The 13,266-nt window shown below is 41.8% G+C and overlaps 1 protein-coding gene across 2 annotated transcripts in view; it reads left to right on the plus strand.

Moving 5' to 3' along the window:
* The window catches only part of LOC110491294 (calcineurin subunit B type 1), a 39,430-nt gene that overhangs the window by 807 nt on the left and 25,357 nt on the right, over nucleotides 1-13,266 (plus strand). The window lies entirely within an intron of this gene.

The raw sequence follows: 13,266 nt of genomic DNA on the forward strand, positions 1-13,266 counted from the left end.
AGCCTTGGTGTTGCAACACTCAATAACCCCCTTTCATTTCGTCTCGCTACAGTGTGACTTAGTTCTGATCAAGATTACAAGGCAGCTACTGTCGCGCTCTAGCAACTTTATTTAACCTTTATTTAACTAAGAAACACATTCTTATTTACAATGACGGCCTACCAAAAGGAAAAAAGGCCTCATGCGGGAACGGGGGCTGGGATGAAAAATAAAAATATAGGACGAAAGACACATCTTGACAAGAGAGACAACACGACAAAAAGAGAGACCTAAAACAACAGCATAGCATGGCAGTAACACACGACAACACAGCACGGTAGCAACACAACATGACAACAACATGGCAGCAGCACAACATGGACACCTGCTCGTCCAACATCTCATTCCAAAACCATGGGCATTAATATGTTGTTGGTCCCCCCCCCTTTGCTGCTATAACAGTCTCCACTCTTCTGGGAAGGCTTTCCACTAGATGTTGGAACATTGTTGAGGGGACTTGCTTCCATTCAGCCTCGAGCATTAGTGAGGTCGGGCACTGATGTTGGGCGATAAGGCCTGGCTCGCAGTCTCCGTTCAAATTCATCCCAAAGGTGTTTGATGGGGTTGAGGTCAGGGCTCTGTGCAGGCCAGTCAAGTTCTTCCACACAGATCTCAACAAACCCTTTCTGTATGGACCTTGCTTTGTGCACGGTGACATTGTCATACTGAAACAGGAAAGGGCTTTCCTCAAACTGTTGCCACAAAGTTGGAAGCACAGAATCATCTAGAATGTCATTGTATGCTGTAACGTTAAGATTTCCCTTCACTGGATCTAAGGGGCCCGAACCATGAAAAACAGCCACAGACCATTTTTCCTCCTCCATAAAACTTTACAGTTGGCACTATGCATTAGGACAGGTAGCGTTCTCCTGGCATCCGTCAAACCCAGATTAATCTGTCGGACTCCAGATGGCGAAGTGTGATTCACCACTCCAGAGAACACGTTTCCACTGCTCCAGAGTCCATCGCTGGCGAGCTTTTATGCTACTCCAGCCGACGCTTGGCATTGCGTATGGTGATCTTAGGCTTGTTTGCGGCCGCTCGGCCATGGAAACCCATTTCATGATGCTCCAGACAAACAGTTCTTATGATGACGTTGCTTCCAGAGGCAGTTTGGAACTCAGTAGTGAGTGTTGCAACCGAGGACAGGTGATTTTTACGCTCTACGCGCTTCAGTACTCAGTGGTCCCATTCTGTGAGCATGTGTGGCCTACCACTTCGCGGCTGAGCCGTTGTTGCTCCTAGATGTTTCCACTTCACAATAACAGCCCTTACAGTTGACCGGAGCAGCTCTAGTAGGGCAGAGTTTGATGAACTGACTTGTTGCCACATTGAAAGTCACTGAGCTCTGCAGTAAGCCCATTCTGTGGCCAGAGTTTGTCTATGGAGATTGCATGGCTGTGTGCTCGATTTTATACACCTGTCAGCAACGGGCGTGGCTGAAATAGCCGAATCCACTAATTTGAAAGGGTGTCCTCATACTTTTGCATATATAGTGTAGATCATTTTAGGCTAGCCAACAGGCTACCCCATCGATGGGGGCTACACGGCTAGGCTACTCTGGGTTGTGAGTGACTGAGGCGGGGTGCAAGGAGGACGGCGGCACTTGCTTAAGCGTGAATGACCTGATATAGGGACCGTATGCTGCCTAGCAATCGAGCACCACCCACATACATACATATCGACTGAGCGCTAGCCGGGTAGCACTGAACTAAGAGATAAAAGACGTGGCTAATTACCAGCACAAGTCATGATTCATCCTGCCTGGCTGCCTGGAGACGCTCCCTGTGTGGTGCCTGTCAGTGCATGTCTGCCCACTCACACAGGATTTATTAGCATAACTGTTGCATTGCTTCTTAGCACAAGGAGCTAATACAATTGTGAACAGGCCTATATGATCTCATGAGTCCAGGTGAGCTAATGAAACATGCACCTCTGGACAAATCTTGGCTATAGTATGATAACTGTGCATTGAATGGGTTCTAGAACAAGGAGCTAAGGTTGCATTTACACGGGCAGCCTAATTCTGACATTTTGCCACTTAATTGGTCCATCAGATCAGCTCTTCAGTCACTTAATTGATATTTTGACCAATCAGATCAGATCTTTAGCCACTAATTGGGCAAAAGATCAGAATTGAGCTTCCGGGTGTAAACGCAGATCTCTTGAGTCCAGGTAGCCCAATGAAAGGTGTATACACCACCCGTTCTTGGAAATGTGATTTTTTTTTTCAATGAGCTTTGAAGACCTCCTGCCTAAAAGGTATCAAACAGTCCAACGGGCAATCAATCGATCAATCAATCGATCAATCCTGCATCTCAGCTTTTTCACAGTCTGGACAAACATAAGCCAGTATATACCATATAGAGCTAGCTTTTACAGTCACGGTGCCTCGTGTAGGCCTTCTCACCTCTGTGCCTCAGACTTGGACTTTACACTCAGGCAGTTTATTCTTAATACATACCAATTCCCTCTTGACCACCCACCCAAACCCTACCAAATCCACACCATCCACCAACTCTGACAGAAGCATCCAATGGAAGGAGGAAAGTCAGCTGGTTTACAACCTTTCTTCAGGAGTATAGTTTGACACCCTGCCCTAAACACCCACCCACACACACACACACACACACACACACACACACACACACACACACACACACACACACACACCCACACACCCACACACACACACACACACACACACACACACACACACACACACACACACACGAGAGGATTAGCTAGTGAGAGTATTTAGCCTGCTGATATTTAGATTATTATTTTCAGATTAGCACGTAATCCGTCCACATGGTGTTTCTCTAGCTCTCTTCCATTCATGTGGTAGCAGCCAGGAATCATGTTCTGACTGGTGCTGCTACAGACAGTTCATTGAGACAAGAGGGCCAAAATAATAACCTCAAAGATGGCAAATGGTAACTATTCTGTTAAAACAAATCAAGCAGGTTAGTTGTAATCAAATGAGTCATTATAGTAAAGAAAGAATGGTGCTATTTAGCAGACGCTGAAACCAAAATAGTCTCACCAAATCGCTTTGATCCAACAGTAGTCCATGCATACATTTTAGTGTGGCGACCCCGGCGGGAATCGAACCCACTAACCCACGACCGACAGGCAGCCCAACTCTGATCATCTTCAACTAACTGGTCTTTTTACCAAACAGATCAGAGTTTTTTTTTTTTGCCAATATTTGGACATAATATCAGAATTGGGCTGCCTGTGTAATCGCAGACTTAGTTTCAACCTCCACCCCCCCCCCCCCCCCCCCCCAAAGAAGTGCTTGAAAATCAGTCTAATCAATATACATGCTCTCTGCATTAGTTAGTCTAACATATCATCTGTGTAAATACATTTCCCGTGTGTACTGCACAGACCTTTGATGTATGTCGGGCGTCAGGCCAGGTGGTGAGTGCTAATGGTGCCAATTATATATGGAAGTTGGCCCTGCATCTACTTACAATATTATCTTATAATTGGCATGTGTAATATACAATACTATTATGAGATACGGTCAAAACGGGAGATTATTTTGGCGTTCGTTTTGAAGGCCTGATTGTGATTTGGACGACACGACTCCTGCTTGTTTGGACCGGAATAGAAATAACAAGGAGAGTTAGACCAGACACACATCCTCTCCCTATGGGTTCCCTTTATCCAGACAGGTATCTCTTCTAATTAGCTAGGCGTTGTTTGCTGTAGAGATCCATCAGCTGAACCAACAGTGTTGCCAGATTGTTAATCATGAAAAAAATGTGTGTTTTGTGCTGTGTGCTAATTGATTCTGAATGAAACATACATTATTGATGAGAAAACACAGTTGGTGGCTCTCTCTCTTTCTCTGTCTCGATCGCTCTCTCGCTCTATCAATCCCTCTCTCGCTCTCTCTCCAGCTGCCTCTTTCTCTGTCCCCCTCTCCATAACTCTACCCTCTGAGAGGCTTCATTTACATTTTAAGCGGCATATTAAGATATGAGCTTAATTAACACAACTTGTTTATTGATGAGAGGAAAAACAAAACAACCAGCCATGTTATTTCTGACACAACCAACCGTGTAGCCTAGTGGTTAGAGCGTTGGGCCAGTAACTGAAAGGTTGCTAGATTGAATCCCCGAGCTGACAAGGTAAAAATCTGTCGTTCTGCCCCTGAACAAGGCAGTTAACCCACTGTTCCTAGGCCGTCATTGAAAATAAGAATTTGTTCTTAACTTAAATAAAGGTACAATTAAAAATTAAAACAATTCTGACACAGAAGAGGTGTTACTTCTGACACAACCAGCCTCGTTATTTCGTACACAACCAGCCGTGTTATTTCTGACACAACCAGCCTCGTTATTTCTGACACAACCAGCCGCATTATTTCTGACACAGAAGATGTGTTACTTCTGACACAGAAGATGTGTTACTTCTGAAGCAACCAAACGCTAGACAGTTGACCTGAGGCCTAAACTTAGTAACTCTATAATCCTAAACACTCCCAATCTCCTTTCCTGTAGGCCTAAATCCTTACCTCACTCAACCTGCATTTATTTGACCAGTGTGGGCTACATACGCCCAGAGCATTTTTATAAACTGACCTTTATTTAGAAAATAGTTACATCATGCGTTGCCACGTCTTGAAATGAGACTGACCTCACCTCCTCTGGCTAAACTAGTATTCCACATAATTCTATACATCCTAAAAAACAGCTCTCTTTCATTAACAGATGTAAACCTTTATTTTGAAAACAGGCCTAGTTGCATGCGTTGCCACGTCTTGAAATGAGACTGACCTCACCTCCTCTGGCTAAACTAGTATTCCACATAATTCTATACATCCTAAAAAACAGCTCTCTTTCATTAACAGATGTAAACCTTTATTTTGAAAACAGGCCTAGTTGCATGCGTTGCCACGTCTTGGAATGAGACTGACCTCACCTCCTCTGGCTAAACTAGTATTCCACATAATTCTATACATCCTAAAAAACAGCTCTCTTTCATTAACAGATGTAAACCTTTATTTTGAAAACAGGCCTAGTTGCATGCGTTGCCACGTCTTGAAATGAGACTGACCTCACCTCCTCTGGCTAAACTAGTATTCCACATAATTCTATACATCCTAAAAAACAGCTCTCTTTCATTAACAGATGTAAACCTTTATTTTGAAAACAGGCCTAGTTGCATGCGTTGCCACGTCTTGGAATGAGACTGACCTCACCACCTCTGGCTAAACTAGTATTCCACATAATTCTATACATCCTAAAAAACAGCTCTCTTTCATTAACAGATGTAAACCTTTATTTTGAAAACAGGCCTAGTTGCATGCGTTGCCACGTCTTGAAATGAGACTGACCTTACCTCCTCTGGCTAAACTAGTATTCCACATAATTCTATACATCCTAAAAAACAGCTCTCTTTCATTAACAGATGTAAACCTTTATTTTGAAAACAGGCCTAGTTGCATGCGTTGCCACGTCTTGAAATGAGACTGACCTCACCTCCTCTGGCTAAACTAGTATTCCACATAATTCTATACATCCTAAAAAACAGCTCTCTTTCATTAACAGATGTAAACCTTTATTTTGAAAACAGGCCTAGTTGCATGCGTTGCCACGTCTTGAAATGAGACTGACCTCACCTCCTCTGGCTAAACTAGTATTCCACATAATTCTATACATCCTAAAAAACAGCTCTCTTTCATTAACAGATGTAAACCTTTATTTTGAAAACAGGCCTAGTTGCATGCGTTGCCACGTCTTGGAATGAGACTGACCTCACCTCCTCTGGCTAAACTAGTATTCCACATAATTCTATACATCCTAAAAAACAGCTCTCTTTCATTAACAGATGTAAACCTTTATTTTGAAAACAGGCCTAGTTGCATGCGTTGCCACGTCTTGAAATGAGACTGACCTCACCTCTGGCTAAACTAGTATTCCACATAATTCTATACATCCTAAAAAACAGCTCTCTTTCATTAACAGATGTAAACCTTTATTTTGAAAACAGGCCTAGTTGCATGCGTTGCCACGTCTTGGAATGAGACTGACCTCACCTCCTCTGGCTAAACTAGTATTCCACATAATTCTATACATCCTAAAAAACAGCTCTCTTTCATTAACAGATGTAAACCTTTATTTTGAAAACAGGCCTAGTTGCATGCGTTGCCACGTCTTGAAATGAGACTGACCTCACCTCCTCTGGCTAAACTAGTATTCCACATAATTCTATACATCCTAAAAAACAGCTCTCTTTCATTAACAGATGTAAACCTTTATTTTGAAAACAGGCCTAGTTGCATGCGTTGCCACGTCTTGAAATGAGACTGACCTCACCTCCTCTGGCTAAACTAGTATTCCACATAATTCTATACATCCTAAAAAACAGCTCTCTTTCATTAACAGATGTAAACCTTTATTTTGAAAACAGGCCTAGTTGCATGCGTTGCCACGTCTTGAAATGAGACTGACCTTACCTCCTCTGGCTAAACTAGTATTCCACATAATTCTATACATCCTAAAAAACAGCTCTCTTTCATTAACAGATGTAAACCTTTATTTTGAAAACAGGCCTAGTTGCATGCGTTGCCACGTCTTGAAATGAGACTGACCTCACCTCCTCTGGCTAAACTAGTATTCCACATAATTCTATACATCCTAAAAAACAGCTCTCTTTCATTAACAGATGTAAACCTTTATTTTGAAAACAGGCCTAGTTGCATGCGTTGCCACGTCTTGAAATGAGACTGACCTCACCTCCTCTGGCTAAACTAGTATTCCACATAATTCTATACATCCTAAAAAACAGCTCTCTTTCATTAACAGATGTAAACCTTTATTTTGAAAACAGGCCTAGTTGCATGCGTTGCCACGTCTTTCGAATGGGATTGATGCTGTCCGTATGACAAAGAGTAATGTATGTATGTATGTATGTATTAGAGGTCGGCCAATTAATTAGGGACGATTTCAAGTTTTCATAACAATCGTTAATCGGTATTTTTGGACACCGATTTTCCAATTTTTATTTTACTTTATTTAATTAATTAATTATTTATTTTAATTTACACCTTTTATTTAATTAGGCAAGTCAGTTAAGAACACATTCTTATTTTCAATGACGGCCTAGGAACAGTGGGTTAACTGGTCTAGGAACGGTGGGTTAAGTGCCTTGTTCAGGGGGCAGAACGACAGATTTTTACCTTGTCAGCTCGGGGATTTGTTTTTGCAATCTTCCAGTTACTAGTCCAACGCTCTAACCACCTGCCTTACATTGCACTCCACGAGGAGCCTGCGTGGCAGGCTGACTACCTGTTAAGCGAGGGCTGCAAGAAGCCAAGGTAAGTTGCTAGCTAGCATTTAACTTATCTTATAAAAAATAATCAATCTTAACATAATCACTAGTTAACTACACATGGTTGATGATATTACTAGTTTATCTAGCGTGTCCTGCGGTTGCATATAATGGATGCGGTGCCTAACAAGCGCATTTGTGAAAAAAGTACTGTCGTTGCACCAATGTACCTAACCATAAACATCAATGCCTTTCTTTAAAATCAATACACAAGTATATATTTTTAAACTTGCATATTTAGTTAATATTGCCTGCTAACATGAATTTCTTATAACTTGGGAAATTGTGTCACTTCTCTTGTGTTCCGTGCGAGCAGTCAGGGTATATGCAGCAGTTTGGGCCGCCTGGCTCGTTGCGAACTGTGTGAAGTCCATTTATTCCTAACAAAGGCCGTAATTAATTTCCCAGAATTGTACATAATTATAACATAACATTGAAGGTTGTACAATGTAACAACAATATTTAGACTAATGGATGCCACCCGTTAGATAAAATACGTAATGGTTCCTTATTTCACTGAAAGAATAAACGTTTTGTTTTCGAAATGATAGTTTCCGGATTCAACCATTTTAATGACCAAAGGCTCGTATTTCTGTGTGTTATTATGTTATAATTAAGTCTATGATTTGATAGTGCAGTCTGACTGAGCGGTGGTAGGCAGCAGCAGGCTCGTAAGCATTCATTCAAACAGCACTTTCGTGCATTTGCCAGCAGCTCTTCGCAATGCTTCCAGCATTGCGCTGTTTATGACTTCAAGCCTATCAACTCCCGAGATGAGGCTGGTGTAACCGATGAGAAATGGCTAGCTAGTTAGCAGGGTGTGCGCTAATAGCGTTTCAAACGTCACTTGCTCTGAGACTTGGAGTAGTTGTTCCCCTTGCTCTGCATGGGTAACGCTGCTTCGAGGGTGGCTGTTGTCGATGTGTTCCTGGTTCGAGCCTAGGTAGGAGGTAGGAGAGGGACGGAAGCTATACTGTTACACTGGCAATACTAAAGTGCCTATAAGAACATCCAATAGTCAAAGGTATATAAAATACAAATCGTACAGAGAGAAATAGTCCTATAATTCCTATAATAACTGCAACCTAAAATGTCTTACCTGGGAATATTGAAGACTCATGTTAAAAGGAACCACCAACTTTCATATGTTCTCATGTTCTGAGCAAGGAACTTAAACGTTAGCTTTCTTACATGGCACATATTGCACTTTTACTTTCTTCTCCAACACGTTGTTTTTGCATTATTTAAACCAAATTGAACATGTTTCATTATTTATTTGAGGCTAAATTGATTTTATTTAGTTTATTGAGTTCAAATAAGCGTTCATTCAGTATTGTTGTAATTGTCATTACAAATACATTTAAAAAAACGTCCGATTAATCGGTATTGGTTTTTTTTGGTCCTCCAATAATCGGTATCGGCGTTGAAAAATCATAATCGGTCGACCTCTAGTATGTATGTAACACCAGGGAAGTAGCCAAGTTAGCGTTGTGTTGTTCTGAGAAAAGGGAAAGTTAAATTCTAATAGTCTAATCCCATGTATCCCCTTGCTCTTCGCTGCTTAAAATACCTTAGCACGTCTGGACTGGAGGGAACACAGTGTGTGTGTGTGTGTGTGTACGTGTGTACGTGCGTGTGTGTGTGTGTGCAGTCAATTTACATACACTTAAAACAGTGAAAACATTACACTTCACAACACATTATTACACACTACATCTACAATACAAAATCCATAGGTACCTGTGTGTAAAGTGTGTGTGTGTGTCTCCACAGTCCACGCTGTTACATAAGGTCTAGTTTGATATTTTTCTTTAAATCTGATTGTACTGCTTGACTGAGTTACATGATGTGGAGTGGAGTTCCATGTTGTCAAGGCCCTATGTAGCACTGTGTGTTTCCCGTAGTCTGTTCTGGCCTTGGGGACTGTGAAGAGACCTCTGGTGACATGTCTTGTGGGTTATTCATGAGTGTCTGAGCTGTGTGCTAGCAGTTTAAACAGACAGCTTTCAATATGTCAATAGTAGTGATGAAGTCAATCTCTCCTCTACTTTGAGCTAGGAGAGATTGACATGCATATTATTAATGTTAGCTCTCTGTGTACATTGAAGGGTAAACTGTGCTGCTCTGTTCTGGGCCAATTGCAATTTGCCTAGGTCCCTCTTTGTGGCACTTGACCATGTGACTGGACAGTAGTCCAGGTACGACAAAACTAGGGCCTGTAGGGCTTGTTTTGTTGATAGCAGTGTCAAGAAAACAGAGCAGCACTTTTTTACGGCCAGACCTCTCCCTATCTTAGCTACCGTTGCATCTGTATGTTTGACCATGACAGTTTACAATCCAGGGTTACTCCAAGTAGTTTAGTCTCCTCAACTTGCTCAATTGCCACATCATTCATTACAAGATTTAGTTGAGGTTTAGGGTTTAGTTAACAATTTGTCCCAAACACAGTGGTTTTAGTTTTTTAAATATTTAGTACTAGCTTATTTCTTGACACCATTCTGAAACTGACTGCAGCTCTTTGTTAAGGGTTTGCAGTGATTTCAATTGCTGTGGTAGCTGATGTGTGTCGTGTTGAGTCATCAGCATACATAGACACACAGGCTTTAGTCAGTGTCAGTGGCATGACATTTAGTTAAGATTTTAAAGAAGAAAGGGGCCTAGATAGCTGCCCTGGGGAATGCCTGACTCTACCTGGATTATGTTGGAGAGGCTTCCATTAAAGAACACCCTCTGTGTTCTGTTAAGACAGGTAACTCTCATTCCACAATATAACATGGGCTGTAAAGCCATTGCACAAATGTTTGTCCAGCAGCAGATTTTGATTGTTAATGTCAAAAGTTGCACTGAATTCTAACAAAACAGTACTCTTACAATCTTCTCTCAGCCAATCATCAGTAATTTGTGTAAAGCACAGTACATGTTGAATACCCTTCACTATAAGCGTGCTGAAAGTCAGTTTTTTAATTTGTTTATTGTGAAATAGCATTGTATCTGGACAAGCACAATTTTGTCCAAAAATGTTGGTAACACGCTGATTGGTTGGCTGTTTGAGCCAGTAAAGGGTGCTTTGCTGTTCTTAGGTAGTGGAATTACTTTTGCTTCCCTCCAGGCCTGACGGCACACACTTTCCCTGTAGGCTTAGTTTGAAGAGGTGGCTAATAGGAGTGGTGTCATGCCTACTCCTCCTCCTTCCCTCCGGTGCTCGACGTCGCCGGTCTACTAACCACCGGCCCTGTCAAATGTCATTACGTACACCTGTTCACCATCATTACGCACACCTGTTCACCATCATTACGCACACCTGTTCACCACCATTACGCACACCTGTTCCCCATCATTACGCACACCTGTTCACCATCATTGCGCACGCCTGTTCACCATCATTACGCACACCTGTTCACCATCATTACGCACACCTGTTCACCATCATTACGCACACCTGTTCACCATCATTACGCACACCTGTTCACCATCATTACGCACACCTGTTCACCATCACTACTTACACCTGTTCACCATCATTACACACACCTGTTCACCAGCATTACGCACACCTGTTCACCATCACTACGTACACCTGTTCACCATCACTACGTACACTTGGACATCATTATTTCCTTGATTACTCCCCCTTTATTTAGCCCTCAGTAGCCATTAGTCATTAGGTAGTATTGTTTTAATGCACATTCTGCACACGTCTTATGTTTTGTTTATCTGCATTTATTCATTCTTAAACTCACCTTCTGCACCTGCTTCCTGACTCCCGGCGTATACGTAACAAGTGGCTTGTCATTGTTGATAGACAGCACAAATTGTTTTTCACCTCGTTCACATGCACTTTACTGAATATAAATTACAATTCTTGTCTTGTAGGTTTGGATTTTGTTGTTATCATGTCATGCCTAAGTTAGCTAATCTTGCCAATGAAAAAATAATTGAAGTAGTTGGCAATATCAGTGGGTTTTGTGATGAGAGGCATCTGATTCAATGAATGATGGCGACGAGTTCGCCTTTTTACCCAATATTTCATTTAACCAATCAGAGTCTAAGCCCTGTCTAAGCCAGGGGAGGGGGGTTCTACAAAGCTATATGGAATTGTTTTAAGAAGGTACTAAGCTATTTGGAATTGTTTTAAGAAGGTCATACCAAGGATCATTTAGCTCATTTTTTATTTTAAGACCCCTTGAATGCCTTCCTGCTATTAGCCCATTCAAACGCATGGAACAACAGATAATCCCCCCCAAAAAATATCAAAAGGAAGTTTGTTCTGAAGTGTCTCTCCTATATCTTAGAGATATAAGAACGATTGGGAATTTTTATTTTGAAATCTTTTTTGTCTTATTTTTTCCCCCCCACATTTTTGGCATTAAACTGTCCCCATATATACTGTACTTCCATACATTTTTTCAACTGGTACTGGCGGAGCTTCAGACAAGTTTTGTGAGGCCTGTGAGTATCCTAGAGCAAAACATGCACAGTACATGTTCGTGAGAGTCACCGTTGCGCAGAGGGGGGGGGGGGGGTCATATTAGAGTCTAGCCCGGAAAGGTTTGAATGCTACGGAGACACGAGTTTCCTGACACTTGAGGGGGCCATAGAGCAAAACGGAGAACACCATTGTGTTCGTAAGTGTCTCGTCTTTCCATTGAGGGTCGCACTAGGTTGTAGGCTAATAAGTTTGTAGACCGCTTGGACGATACAGACTGATTCTCAGGATGTCACAGGGTCTGACAAACACCTCTCTAGCTCTGTCACCTTTCTCTCCAGATGTGGAAGTGTTACATAGGCTGTGCAGCCGGTCTGATTTGCCATTCCTTTGTTTGTTCTGCCGTTAGTGATAATAGAACGTAGATCGTCTGAATGACTATCTGAGGAATTCTGCCTCACATTGTAACAAACCAGCCTGTTGTGTCTTAAATGGGTGGAATTTACACCAATGAGCAGTTCTGCTGCGTTTGTGACAGATTTCAGACCAGAGGCTCTGCACACACACACACACACACACACACACACACACACACACACACACACACACACACACACACACACACACACACACACACCTCTCTCTTTCTGCTCTGGCTCATTTGCACAGTCCGGCTTTGGTCTATGTCGGAAGTCACTAACATTCAGGCTTTGGTCTATGTCACGCTATGTCATAATCAGGCTTAGGCCCTACGTCACTGCCTTGTTTCAAGCAAGCTAATGCAGAAGTGACCAGACCTGGATTCATACACTATTTAGGGTGACTTACAGACAGTACCAGACCTGGGTTCATATACTATTTAGGGTGACTTGTATATAGTACCAGACCTGGGTTCAAATAGTATTTAGGGTGACTTATATATAGTACCAGACCTGGATTCAAATAGTATTTAGGGTGACTTATATATAGTACCAGACCTGGGTTCAAATAGTATTTAGGGTGACTTATATATAGTACCAGACCTGGATTCAAATAGTATTTAGGGTGACTTATATATAGTACCAGACCTGGGTTCATATACTATTTAGGGTGACTTATAGACAGTACCAGACCTGGGTTCATATACTATTTAGGGTGACTTATATATAGTACCAGACCTGGGTTCAAATAGTATTTAGGGTGACTTATATATAGTACCAGACCTGGGTTCAAATAGTATTTAGGGTGACTTATATATAGTACCAGACCTGGGTTCAAATAGTATTTAGGGTGACTTATATATAGTACCAGACCTGGGTTCAAATAGTATTTAGGGTGTTTCAAAGACATTTGGCATGTATTTAAAACTACTTTTGTATACTTTTGTATACTTTCTAGCCAGTAGTTCTGAAAGTAACGCTCACGAGACAAAAGTGGTCCCCGAAAATGGTGTACTACAATCAGTGTAGATGAAC

Source organism: Oncorhynchus mykiss, chromosome 16 (genome assembly GCF_057628025.1).
Source record: "Oncorhynchus mykiss isolate SJ-2025 chromosome 16, ASM5762802v1, whole genome shotgun sequence".
NCBI lineage: Eukaryota > Metazoa > Chordata > Actinopteri > Salmoniformes > Salmonidae > Oncorhynchus > Oncorhynchus mykiss.